The following is a 13,090-nucleotide window of genomic DNA, read 5'->3' as shown; positions in this document are numbered from 1 at the left end:
TGATCAACTGTGGCGATCCATTGAGTTTGAGATATGTTTCTGCCAAGGGCCAGCCCAACCACTAGGCAAGGTGAGGTGACAACCTTGGGCAGCAGGATCCACAGGGACAGAAGGTCTGGCATCCAAGGAATGCACTGTCTGCTGGTGACACTGAGAGCCCCACCCCAGCAGTGGCCTCAGATTCCCACTTCAGTTGTTGGGTGTAGTTTATTTTAATCCTCTCCTTGCTCCCAATGTGGATCTTCACTTACCCCTCCTTCCCTGGTGGGGAGGAGAGAATTTTGCAGATTGCCCAGATACCAAAACATCTTAGACCAGCCCTGCTTGTGTCTCTTTGTCACTGCCACCAGTTGTAGACCTATGATTTGCAAGCTCCTGGGGGGCAGAGGCCAGCACGCCCTTTTCCTCTTGTCATTTTCATCATCACCTTCCTCTGTCATATAGCTGCGTTAAGCACTATATACATTGTCTGCAATTTTCTCTTTCAGGATGTGGTCGATCCATTGGCGGTAGTATCTGTGAGTTTTCTCTGTTTGTGTCATGAATGGAATGCAATGGTGTAAAAACAAAAAAAACAAAAACTGGCAGAGGAACTCTTTTGTGGTTCCCTTGAATTCTGCTTCCATGGAATTTTTTAAAAGCCAACAGATGTAAGGAGGAGGAAGAACATCCAGCTGTATAATGGAAGAGTGAATTCGCACTGCTCTGTTAGTAAGGCACAAAAGAACCCAGGGTGGAGCTGTGCCAATCTGCCTGGCATCCTGCCTGGCATCCTGAAAAAGAGTGTAAGCCTGAACACAGCTGAGCAATGGGGAAAGAGGACCATTAGTCCAAAGTGCATATTGGCTCAATGTAGTATTATACAAGTTATCCTTTAATTGGTGGAGTAAAAGACCTAATTTCCACTCCATGATTCCAAAGGAGGCAATCCACAGGCATTAATACAACACCATCCTGTGGGAGCCAGCCCTGCTCTCAGGCTGTATCGCTGAAACACCAGCACTGCCTTGATATCTGGATCTGCAAGCCACCATTTTAATTTCCCACAATGTCTAGCATGCAGGATTTGACATAACAAAGGCCTTTCAACCTCAAGGATGGGATTTTCATGCCCAGTGACTCAGAACATCTGCCAAGAGAGTCTTGCCTGTCTGTTGTATATGGGAAAGCAGGATTGTTTTATTTTTCATCCCTCAGAACCCCCTTTCGCTGGTAAAAAGAGATCTTGTGAACATGTTGCAATGCAGCACATTGGCAAATGACACACACCTGCACAGGAACAGCCCAATTTTCTTCCTCAAGTGTAGCACCCCTAGTGACTACCAAAAGGGCTGGCAGATCTAAGCAGTCCTTCCTGTTATCCCTCTCATCATAGTCTTCTCTTACATAATCCCATTGTGCATTATGCCAACTGAAAGCATTTTTCTCTTTCAAAATGTCAAATATGTGGTTGACTCAATGACAGTACATATCTGTGGGCTGTTTATTTTTCTTACTCTGTCCCCTAGTGCCCACTATTCTGGGGCATTGTGGGAACATGTAAGGACAGCTTCCAGTGGAGATCTGGAGCATTATAGGGAATGTAAAGGTTTCTATTTATATACCACTTAACCTACAAAATCCTTAGGCATCAGCAACACTAAGAAATGAGAATAGGGTGGTTCCATTGTAGCTTGATGTTCTCCAGGGCAACAGGTGGCATCTGCTGAAGACAAACTAAGTCAGGCCAAAGCAGAAGGTAGGCAAAATCAGGACCTTGGACAGTTCCAAATAGCCCAATTGGTTGAAACTACCTGGAATGGGAATAAAATGCTGACATGGCCATTGGACCACGAGAGGCAGGGAGAGGCTTGTTAGGCTGTGGAGGGGTTTGGAAGTTTGGTTGACTGGGGAGGAGAGTGTGCTATTTTGAGATTCTTTGCCTTGATGGACACAGCTGCTTTCATATTCAGATCCCCAAAACAGCGAAAATTTGAATTTTAATATTCCCCAAAGCTAGGGATCGGGAACCTACAATGCTCCAAGTGTTGTTGGACACCTACAACTCCCACCTCCCCAGACTATTTGCCACTTTGGTGGGGTCTGAGGGAATTTGAAGTCCAACGTCTCAAGCACCACAGGTTCCAGTGCAGGAAATGTGTGCAGAAAATTATGGCTATAACATAAAAGAGGCATTCAAAAATATGTACCTTACTGTTGAATCATAGACTCATAGAGTCATCCAGTTGGAAGGGAACCCAGGGGTCTAGTCCAACCCCCTGCTGTGCAGGAATCTCAACTAGATCATACCAGACAGATGGCCATCCAACCTCTGCTTATATACCCTTGGAGGAGAGTCCACCACCTTCCGAGGGAGTCTGTTCCACTGTTGAACAGCTCTCACTATCAGAAAGTTATTGAATGCATTGAATGTGTTGAGAGGAGGGTGTTTTTATGTTCTTAAGAAACTTCATATAAAATGTATACAATTAAATGCAAACTTCTAATGTGTTCCTTTGAAACATCAAGACAGGATGGGAACAGACCTGTGATCCAGGCATGATGAACCAGGAACGATGGACTAAATCAGCTGTCCATTCCATCCTTAATAGTAATTGTTCTTTGCTTCCTAGAGTGAAGAAGAGGTAGTTCAGCCTGAAGGTGGCCACGGCAGAGGCCATGGCAGAGGCAAAGGCAGAGGCAAAGGCAAAGGCCAAGGCCATCACCATGAGCATCACCATGGCCATGGCAAAGGCGAAGGCAGAGGCAGAGGCAAAAGACAAAGACAAAGGCAAACAGAATGAGGTGAGAAATGAGGGCACATTTTTATGGATCGCTCTTTCCTACCTTTCCTTCTGATCCTTGGCTTTTGGGGCTCTCTTCTGGCTATCAGGTGCAGTCATAGGTCACTCACATGCTGCTGGCCAGGGAGGAAATGTAGCCCCGCCAAACAGAACAAAAGAAGTAACAAAATGGGCATTCAAATGTGTGCATGCAAAACGTAATGGGCAGCTTCAAACCACAGTCACTGTTCTGCAAGCCCATCTCATTGATTATCTTTAGAAGGGGCTTGGACCAGACAACCCTGCAAGCAGAGAACTGCTTTGAATCAGTGGCATAGCATGGTGGCTGGGCACGGGGCAGTCACCCCGGACACAAAACTGTTAGGGGTGCAAAATTTCAACACCCAGTGCTGTCTCAATACAGCTGCACACTTCCACCGCTGGGCTCTGTTGAAAACAGCTTCTCCATGAAAAGCAGGAAGTGACCTCTCCAGACAATGGAATGACTCATCTTTTCTTATCTCTGAAGCTTCAATTTCTTGGATGACACAGACATTGTTAGGCAGTTGAATGCACATGGGCACTCCATCCATTTCCCTCCCACCCCAGCTCCGTGTGGCCCTGGGGACTGGCAACCATGTTACGCCACTGCTTTGACTATAAATTCCATAAGGGCTAACTTCTGTAAAGTCACACGGACACCTGACTGCTGGCTTGAGGTTCTCCTCTGATCTAGGGGGAGGTCATGCCAGAAAGTGGTGCTCCCACTCTATAAAGTTAAAAGCATTTCTTTTATCTTAATAAACATACACTTGCAGCTATGCCACAATCAGACTCTGGTGCTACCATCAGGAAGCAGTTGTGGAGCAATGACTGCCTCTTTTGTGGTGGTAACAGAGCAGCAGGTGCTTGAACCTGGTAGATGGGTTTAGCACTGCTCAGGCTGAATTGTATTTGTTTTGAATGTGTTTCATCAACCACTTTGAACATCTCCATTTGGAGAGCAGAAGGGGAGTTAGTGCAAGTTTACTGAGAAGTAAATATATCGGAAAGTCAGTAGTTTGAATCCCCGCAACAGGGTGAGCTCCCGTTGTTCGGTCCCATCTCCTGCCAACCTAGCAGTTCAAAAGCACACCAAAGTGCAAGTAGATAAATAGGTACCACTCTGGCAGGGAGGTAAATGGCATTTCCATGTTCTTCTCTAGTTTTGCCAGAAGCAGCTTAATCATGCTGGCCACATGACCCAGAAAAACTGTCTGTGGACAAATGTCGGCTCCCTCGGCCAGTAAAGCGAGATGAGCGCCGCAACCCCAGAGTCATTCGCGACTGGACTTAACTGTCAGGGGTCTTTAACCTTTAAATATATAATAGGGTTGCCGTATTCCTAAAAGTGAAAATCCGGACAATGTTGTTGAGCCCCCCTCCCCATGTTGTTGAGGGCGTATGGCAGCTCTACATCTGTTAAGCAGCTTGCGGGGGGGGGGGGGGAGATTGTTCAGCTGGCGACTTATTTTAAAATGAGAAATTCTAAGAGACCAGTAGGCCCCTCGATGAACTCTTAGTTATTTTAAAAATAATAATTTTTAAGTCTGCTTGCCCAGAGATAAGGATGAGGATGTAATAAAACTTGTGTTCTCTCTTTAGGTGGAACCAGTAAATGAGAATGAGGAGTAAGCAGAAAGGACCCCACCACCTGTAAGTTCTCTAATACAGATGATCTGCTTAAAATAAAAATAAATCCAGCAGCCTTCAATGTTAAACCCAGCTTAATTGTATTTTAACAAACTTCATTCATCCTTATGCTCTGCCTTCCTCAACCCCCAATGCGTATTGACATTAAGACATCATCCTTTCTCCCTAGAGCATCAAAGGAATGGCAGATCTATGGGGCAGAATTCTTAGCACTAAACTACAGTTCCCAGGATTTGAGCATTGTTTTGTGAGACACTGGGAGCTATGACTGTTAAATGAGTACAGAGCCAGTGTGTACTACATATTTGTGTTCTGTGTGTCTTCCTTTCTTCTATCATGGGGGTGTGGTGTGTGTGTGTGGCAGCACAGTTGGGGTTCCTACGGGAACAGCCAAAGAATGACTCTTATCACCAGAAATGTCTTCTGTTGCAGATGAGGCAAACCTGAAAAGCTGCATAAAATGCTGCTCTCTACGATTCGAGTTACTATATCATATTCTCTGTTCTTTGCCCCCTCCCCAGTTTTGCCCACAACAGTCACTCTGCATAATGTACCCCCTGACTATGACCAAAGTTATTGGCCCATTTCCCTTTAGGGTCTTTTTCCCCTAAGGTTTTATGTGCTTTTGAAAACACTCAAGAGTTTCCCAAGTCTGCTGATTCCTTCTTCTTGCACGTGGGTTACATAAGCAACAGCACTCAGAGCCTGAAAACTGGAAATGAACAGAAGGATGATGCGTATATTCTAGCAAATGGCTCCTAAACATGATTCATGCTGATAGTCCCAGATCAACCATGAATGAGAACACTTTTGCTCACTTTTTGTGAAATTTATACGCTGCTTGATTGTAAAAACACACACATCTCAAAGCAGTTTACAAAGAGAAAAGAAATAAAATTATTGGCAAAAACAGTTGAAAACAAGTATTTAAAACATAAATAATAAAAACAAAAAAAATTCCTTCCAGTAGCACCTTAAAGACCAACTAAGTCAGTTCTTGGTATGAGCTTTCGTGTGCATGCACACTTCTTCAGATACACTGAAACAGAAGTTTCCAGACCCTTCTATATAGTGAGAAGGTGGGGAGGGGTATTACTCAGAAGGGTGGTGGGAATGGGTGATTGGCAGATAGCTGTGATGAGCCTGTTGACGACTCTTAACGACTGCAATAGGTCTTACAGGAAGAAGCAAGGGGTGAAAAGGTGAAAAATGGCTTTGTCATGTATAATGAGATAAGAATCCAAGGTCTTTGTTCAGGCCAGGTTTCTCCATGGTTTTAAGTTTGGTGATAAGTTGTAATTCAGCAGCTTCTCTTTCCAGTCTATTTCTGAAATTCCTTTGTAGTAAAACAGCTACTTTGAGATCTTGTATAGAATGTCCTGGGAGATTGAAGTGTTCTCCTACTGGTTTCTCTGTCTTGTGATTCCTGATGTCCGATTTATGTCCGTTTATTCTTTGGCGTAAGGTCTGGCCTGTTTGTCCAATATAGAGAGCTGAAGGACACTGTTGGCATTTGATGGCATACACAATGTTAGACGATGAGCAATTAAATAGTCCCGAGATGGTATGTGTGATGTTGTTGGGGCCAGTAATGGTGTTGTCCGGGTGTATGTGGCAGCAAAGTTGGCATCTGGGTTTATTGCAGGCTCTGGTGCCAGTGTCCGTGTTAGGTCTGGTTGTAGTATTATTGTGGGTTAGGAGTTGTTTAAGACTGTATAGAAGGGTCTGGAAACTTCTGTTTATCTGAAGAAGTGTGCATGCACACGAAAGCTCATACCAAGAACTGACTTAGTTGGTCTTTAAGGTGCTACTGGAAGGAATTTTTTTTGTTTTGACTATGGCAGACCAACACGGCTACCTATCTGTAACTATAAATAATAAAATCAGCTATAAACGAAAAGGAAATTAAGACATACATCAACGTTCTATGTGTCTGGGTAGGCTTGTCTAAACAAAAATGTTTGTAGCAGACGCTAAAAATGTTTGTAGCAGACGCTAAAAAATAAATGACAGTAAATGAGCAGTGGATATCACGTGACACTCATTACAGTGCCAGTCGCACAGATCAAAGGGGCTGAGTGGGGGACTTCAGGCGCGGAAGCCTGTGAACAAGGAGATTCGGTGGGCACCATTACGCCCCCCCCTTACTGCAAAAGAGCCTTTTTAAAGGCTCCGGAGGAGCATCGGGGGATCGCGCGGTGCTGAGAGTCGCTACCCAGCCCGTGGAGTGAAGCCGCGTCGCCATAAGCGGAGAGCGCCGATTCCTTCCTGAAATTTGGATGAAACTTGGAACCCGTAAGTAGGATTTGAGAAACCTATCGGGACTATAAAATTTGTTTGAAATTCGGCTGAAAACGGGGACGGTAAATAAAGGAAGTCTGCCTCCACCCCTGGCTGCATGATCTTTAAAGCAACGGAAGTTAAAGCTGCAATTGAAGGAAAAGTAACTTTGAACTTTTTAGAGAGGTTTAACCCTGGCATTGAATTTGAACCTCCCACCCCCCCAGCAAGCAGGAGCGAGGGGGAAGAGAAGGACTTGATTTAACCTGCATGAAATGAAGTAAAGGGAATAACTTTCTGCTGTCTCTGACTCTGGGAACGTGCTGCCTGGGCGAAAGCACTTGACAGGGACTGTCAAAAAAGATAGACTGTGACTTTACTTGATACAATTTTGGACTTTGTGATTGTGGGATCTCACTGAAAGAACAATTTGATATTTTGTTGCAACTAGAAGACTGGGTGACTGTGGTTAAAAAACTTTCCTCTTTGGGGGCTTTTGGCTTCTTTGTTTCTTTTCTCTGCCTGTGGATACATTGAATTGCTCCCTCTAGAGGATTTAAAGACAACAGTTGCAACATAGACTGTAATAAATAAGTCACTGGATTTTTCCACTCAAAGCTGCCCCTGTGGGAACGACCTTGGGACAAGAGCGGCACAGCAGAGGAGATAGCAACAAGGTCTAAAGTTAAAGCCGCACAAAAGAAAAGGGGCTCTACGTCAGGCACATTGTTAGCAGGCGCAGCTGGACAGGAAAAAGGGATAGATATATTCATGGATTCAGTGACACAAGCTTTGCTCAAGATAAATGAATCTTTAGAAAATCTGACAAAACAGAGTACGGAAAATACCAAACAGCTGACAGAACTTACTGCAAAATTGGACTTGAACACCAAAAGCATAACATCTAATACTGCAACTATAAATAAACTAATTGAGGGAAATGCAACAACCCGGAAAATAGCGGAAGAAGCGAAAACCACTGCAGACAATGCACAGGGAAAATTAGCACCAGTTTGTGAGAGGTTGGACCAACATGAGGCCGCTCTGTCCTTATGGGAAATGCAGAGGAAAGAGAGGAACTTAAGACTTAGATTGGTCCCAGAAAGTGAAGGAGACAACCTAGTGGACTTTCTTACTAAAGAATTTTCAGAATTTTGGCAGGTAAACACAGAGGAGGAAGAATTTAAGATAACGGCCACCTTCAGACTGGGGAGAAGGCAAAACAGGAAGATTCCGAGGGATTGCCTGATAACTTTGAGATCAAAGGAGGAAAGGGACAAAATATTAAATCTACATTATCAAAGGACTCTGGAGATTGAAGACGCTTTTGTGCAAATTTACAAGGACATCCCGAAATACATTCTGGAGGCTAGAACCCACTATAAGAACCTGGTTTACCTGCTGAAACAGAACAGTATCCCCTTCAGGTGGGAGTTCCCACAAGGTTTGTCTTTTAGTTACAAAGGAAAGAAAGTTAAGATAAGAACAGTACAAGATAAAGAACAATTTTTGGACAGAAACGAAGAGGACCTACAGAAAGGAACGGTAGAACTGACCTCTGAGACAGATCTCGGAAACCTGACATTTGGACTTAAATCACCAACGGAAGAGGAACAGCCGCAGGGAGCAGCTGGAGGGAACTAACCAAAGATGTCTCTGCAATTCTTGACTTGGAACTGTAATGGTTTGAACCTTCCCAAAAAAAGGCGGGAAGATTTTCATATTTTAAAAAGAGAACAATTGGATTTGATTTGTTTACAAGAGACCCACATAACAAGGACACACAGAAAATTGCTTATAAACAAAAGGTTAGGACAGGAATTTATTTCATCGGATAAAGTTAAGAAAAGAGGAGTGGTGATCTATGCAAAGGAGAAATTGGCCCCTAAATTGATTTTCAAAGATGAACATGGAAGATTTTTGGCAATTGAAATACAAATCCAGGGAGAAAAATTTCTGACAGTCGGTATATATGCACCTAATGAAGGAAAGGCAGAATTTTTCAAGAAACTGCATGAGACATTAATGGACTATTTGGACTGTAATGTAATTTTATTAGGAGATATGAATGGAGTGGTTTCCACAAATATGGACAAAGCACAAAGACAGGTGGTCTCCAAGGATGGGAGACTACCCAAGACCTTTTTTGAAATGACAGATAACTTGGACCTGATAGATATTTGGAGAACTAGAAACCCTCTCCAGAGAGAGGGAACATTCTTTTCTGAGGCACAGATGACATGGACAAGAATTGATCAAATTTGGATTGCTAGTGGCATGGCTCCAAGGATAAAAAAAGTAGAAATCTGCCCAAAGACATGCTCCGACCATAACGCCGTGAAGATGGAAATGAAACTAACAACAGCTGGCTCCTTTAGATGGAAAATGAATGACACCCTATTTAGAGATGAGGAGATTTATAAAAAGGCCCAGAAAACTTTGAAGGACTACTTTGAGATAAACCTGAGGACGGAGGTTGAAAAAAGAGTGATCTGGGACGCAAGTAAGGCCGTGATGAGAGGTTTCCTAATACAAAGAATTCCTTAAAGAGGAAGAAACAAAATGAGAGGAAAGATAAGATCTTGGAAAAAATAAAAGGAGAAAAGAAACTGAGATCTAAACTAAAGTCTCATGAAATTTTGAGAGAAAATAAATATTATCAGATGCAGTATATGGAACTGATGAATCAAGAGATAGAATGGAAAATTAAGCGAATGAGACAAAGGACATTTGAATCAGCAGATAAATGTGGGAAACTCCTCGCATGGCAATTGAAGAAGAGACAAAAACTGAATACAGTTACAAATTTGGAGGTGGATGGAAACAATGTTACTAAAGCAAATGAGATCAACAATTGCTTTCAGAGTTATTTCAGAAAATTATATGCTCAGGGGCCGGAGAATGAACGAGATATAGAAGATTTTCTTAAAAAATATGGATTACAAAAAATTTCACAACAAAGTATGTTGGTTTTAAATGAGAAAATAACAGACAAAGAAATAGAGGGTGCCATTCAAAATATGCAACTCGGCAAATCTCCAGGACCAGATGGATTAACCTCCAGATACTACAAAGCTTTGAAGGAATGGTTAATACAGCCGTTGAAGGAGGTTTGTAATGAGATACTAGAGGGGGAAAAGGCTCCCGAATCGTGGAAAGAAGCTTTCATCACACTTATACCAAAGTCTGAAATTGAAAAAAAATCAGATCAAGAACTACCGCCCTATATCATTACTTAATGTGGATTATAAAATATTTGCTGACGTTTTAGCAAAAAGGCTTAAGAAGGTGTTGGTGGAGGAGATTCACAAAGACCAGGCAAGCTTTCTCCCGGGAAGATATTTATCAAATAACGTAAGGAATATAATTGATATTATAGAAATGTTGACAGTAAATATTAATACGAAGGCAGTTTTAATATCCCCATTACTTTTTATATCAGTCCTGGAGGTCTTACTAAATATGATTGGGGGGACCAGTTGGTAAAAGGAATCCGGGTCGGAGCCAGACAGTACAAATTGAAGGCATTTGCAGATGACCTTGTATTGACTTTACAAGAGCCTGACACTAGTACGAAAAGAGTTTTGGAACTAATTCAATTCTTTGGTCAGGTTGCAGGATTCAAACTGAATAAACAAAAAACTAGGGGCTTGGGGGAAAATTTAACAAATGATGAAAGAGAGAAGTTTCAAAGTGAAACTGGGTTGACGGTGGCTAAAAAGGTGAAATACTTGGGGATTAATATGACACCTAAAAATGTGAACTTATTTAAGGATAATTATGACAAATGTTGGACAGAAGTAAAGAAAGATCTAGAAATATGGTCGAATTTAAAGCTTTCCTTGTTAGGTCGAATCGCTGTGATCAAAATGAATGTTTTGCCAAGAATGTTATTTTTGTTTCAGACATTACAAATTGTGGATAAACTAGATTGCTTCAAGAAGTGGCAGAAAGATATATCTAAATTTGTCTGGCAGGGCAAAAAGCCCAGAATTAAATTTAAGATATTAACTGATGTAAAAGAAAGAGGGGGGTTTGCCCTGCCGGACTTAAGACTTTATTATGAAGCAGCAGCTTTCTGCTGGTTGAAGGACTGGCTACTTCTTGAGAATGCTGATGTTTTGGATTTGGAAGGGTTTGACAATAGGTTTGGTTGGCATGCTTACATATGGTATGATAAGGTTAAAGTTCACAAAGGTTTTAAAAATCATGTGGTTAGGAAAGCATTATACAATGTTTGGACTCGATATAAGGATTTGTTGGAAAATAAAACTCCTAGGTGGCTATCACCAATGGAGGCTAAAGAAGTGAAGAAACTTAATATGGAACCTAACTGGCCAAAATATTTTGAAATTTTAGAACAAGAAAGCGGTAAACTTAAATTAAAGAGATTTGAAGAAATAAAGTCCAAGGTAAGAGATTGGCTCCATTATTATCAAATAATGGAGACTTTTAAACAAGACAGGAAAATTGGCTTCCAGGTGGAGAAATCGGAATTAGAAACAGAATTGTTAGAACCCAATACTAAGAATTTATCAAGAATGTACAATTTGTTGCTGAAGTGGAGTACAATAGATGAGACAGTTAAATCAGCTATGATTAAATGGGCACAGGACATTGGCCATGACATTATGTTTGCTGACTGGGAACAGTTATGGACCACCGGTATTAAATTTACGGCATGTAATGCCTTAAGAGAAAATGTTATGAAAATGATTTATAGGTGGTACATGACCCCAGTTAAGCTTGCTAAGATTTATCATTTGCCCAATAATAAATGCTGGAAATGTAACGAAACTGAAGGTACTTTTTTTCACCTTTGGTGGACCTGCCCAAAGATTAAAGCCTTCTGGGAAATGATCTATAATGAAATTAAGAAGGTACTTAAATGTACTTTTCATAAGAAACCAGAGGCATTTCTCTTGGGCATGGTTGGCCAATTGGTGTCAAGAAAGGACAAAACTTTTTTTCTGTATGCTACCACAGCAGCAAGGATACTTATAGCAAAGTATTGGAAGACGCAAGAACTACCCACACTGGAAGAATGGCAGACGAAAGTGATTGACTTTATGGGACTGGCAGAAATGACCGGCAGAATCCGTGACCAAGAGAAAGAGACGGTGGAAGAAGATTGGAAGAAATTTAAAGTCTATCTTAAGAATTATTGTAAAATTGAGGAATGCTAAAATGCCAAGGGAAAGGAAGATGTAGAATTGCAGCTGAAACTGTTTGATGAACTTAAAATGAAATTAAGAGAAAGAACAAGTTATAAACAAAATTGGACTAAGGGGTTGCTGAAAAACTGTAAAACAAGGATGCAGAGAGGGTGAGGTATGGGGAAGTCCAAGAAAGAAGGGATATGAAAATGAGGATATGAAATTATATATGTTTGTATGTTTTTGTTTGTTGTTGTTTTTTTTGTATTGTTTGTTTTAAAATTGAAAATTAATAAAAATTTTATTAAAAAAAGGGGGGGCTGAGTGGGAATATACGAGGTAAGGCAATCTTGAAGGTAAACCAGTCCCAAGTTGTTAAATGTTTTATACGGTATATGAATAGAAACAACTTGAACTTGGTCTAGTAGCAAACCGTCAACAAGTGCAGATCTCTGAGAACCGAGATTTATTTGCACAACTCTCAGCTTGTGGCTTTTTCTCTCTTTTCAGCATTCACTTAAATCTAAAGCAAGAATTGGCCACTGGACCAGCTATCCTTCTCCCTGCTAATCAAAGACAACAAATCGCATCGTGAAACAACCAGAGTTGCCGTGGTGATGGTGATCATCAGTTGCTCATGAATGGTTTTTGTTCCGTCTTTTCTGCTGGGTTGAGGAAAGCTTCAAAACAATAAAAATTAGCAAGCATCCAATTTCCAATGTGTGGGGTCTGTTTATTTGGCACAACTGTATGAATATGGCCAAAGAAATCCTCAGCAACAGAAATGATCGTGCTCCCACCTTAGTCATTTGTGATACATAGAACCAAGGTGGGATGGAGAACCAAATCTCTTGAACCAAATCTCCTGGAGGCAACTGAACAATGACAACCAGGAAATCATCCACTTACAGTCCTGGGTTTGGCATTTCTGAAGACCAAATGTTTGCTTCTGACTGTAGGTGTCCCCACAGAACAGGAATGGGGGAACCTTTATCAGAGATACATTTCCCCATGGACAACCTTCTAAGCTAGTAGCCGTTGACAGGCTGATGCACCATGAATTTGTTCAGCCCTCTTTTACAGCCCTCTAAGTTGGTGGTCATCACTGCCACCCGTGGAAATGAGTTTCATAGTTTAACTATGCTTTTGTGGCACAGAGCAGCCTCCTATGACAGGGAGACACAGGTCTGTAACATGTGG

General features: G+C 41.7%; 1 long non-coding RNA gene across 1 annotated transcript; it reads left to right on the top strand.

Annotated features, from left to right (window-relative positions):
- The first annotated feature begins 4,305 nt into the window (after positions 1-4,305).
- On the top strand, positions 4,306-12,602 carry LOC309346703. The gene is made up of 2 exons (XR_014158733.1): positions 4,306-4,457; positions 12,401-12,602. It is a non-coding gene; the product is annotated as an uncharacterized lncRNA (long non-coding RNA).
- Positions 12,603-13,090: the final 488 nt, after the last annotated feature.

Source organism: Podarcis erhardii (genome assembly GCF_964252035.2).
Source record: "Podarcis erhardii genome assembly, chromosome: 7".
In the NCBI taxonomy this organism is placed as follows: domain Eukaryota; kingdom Metazoa; phylum Chordata; class Lepidosauria; order Squamata; family Lacertidae; genus Podarcis; species Podarcis erhardii.
The sequence above is the reverse complement of the archived record's forward strand: the minus strand, read 5'-3'. Positions and strand labels throughout refer to the sequence as shown.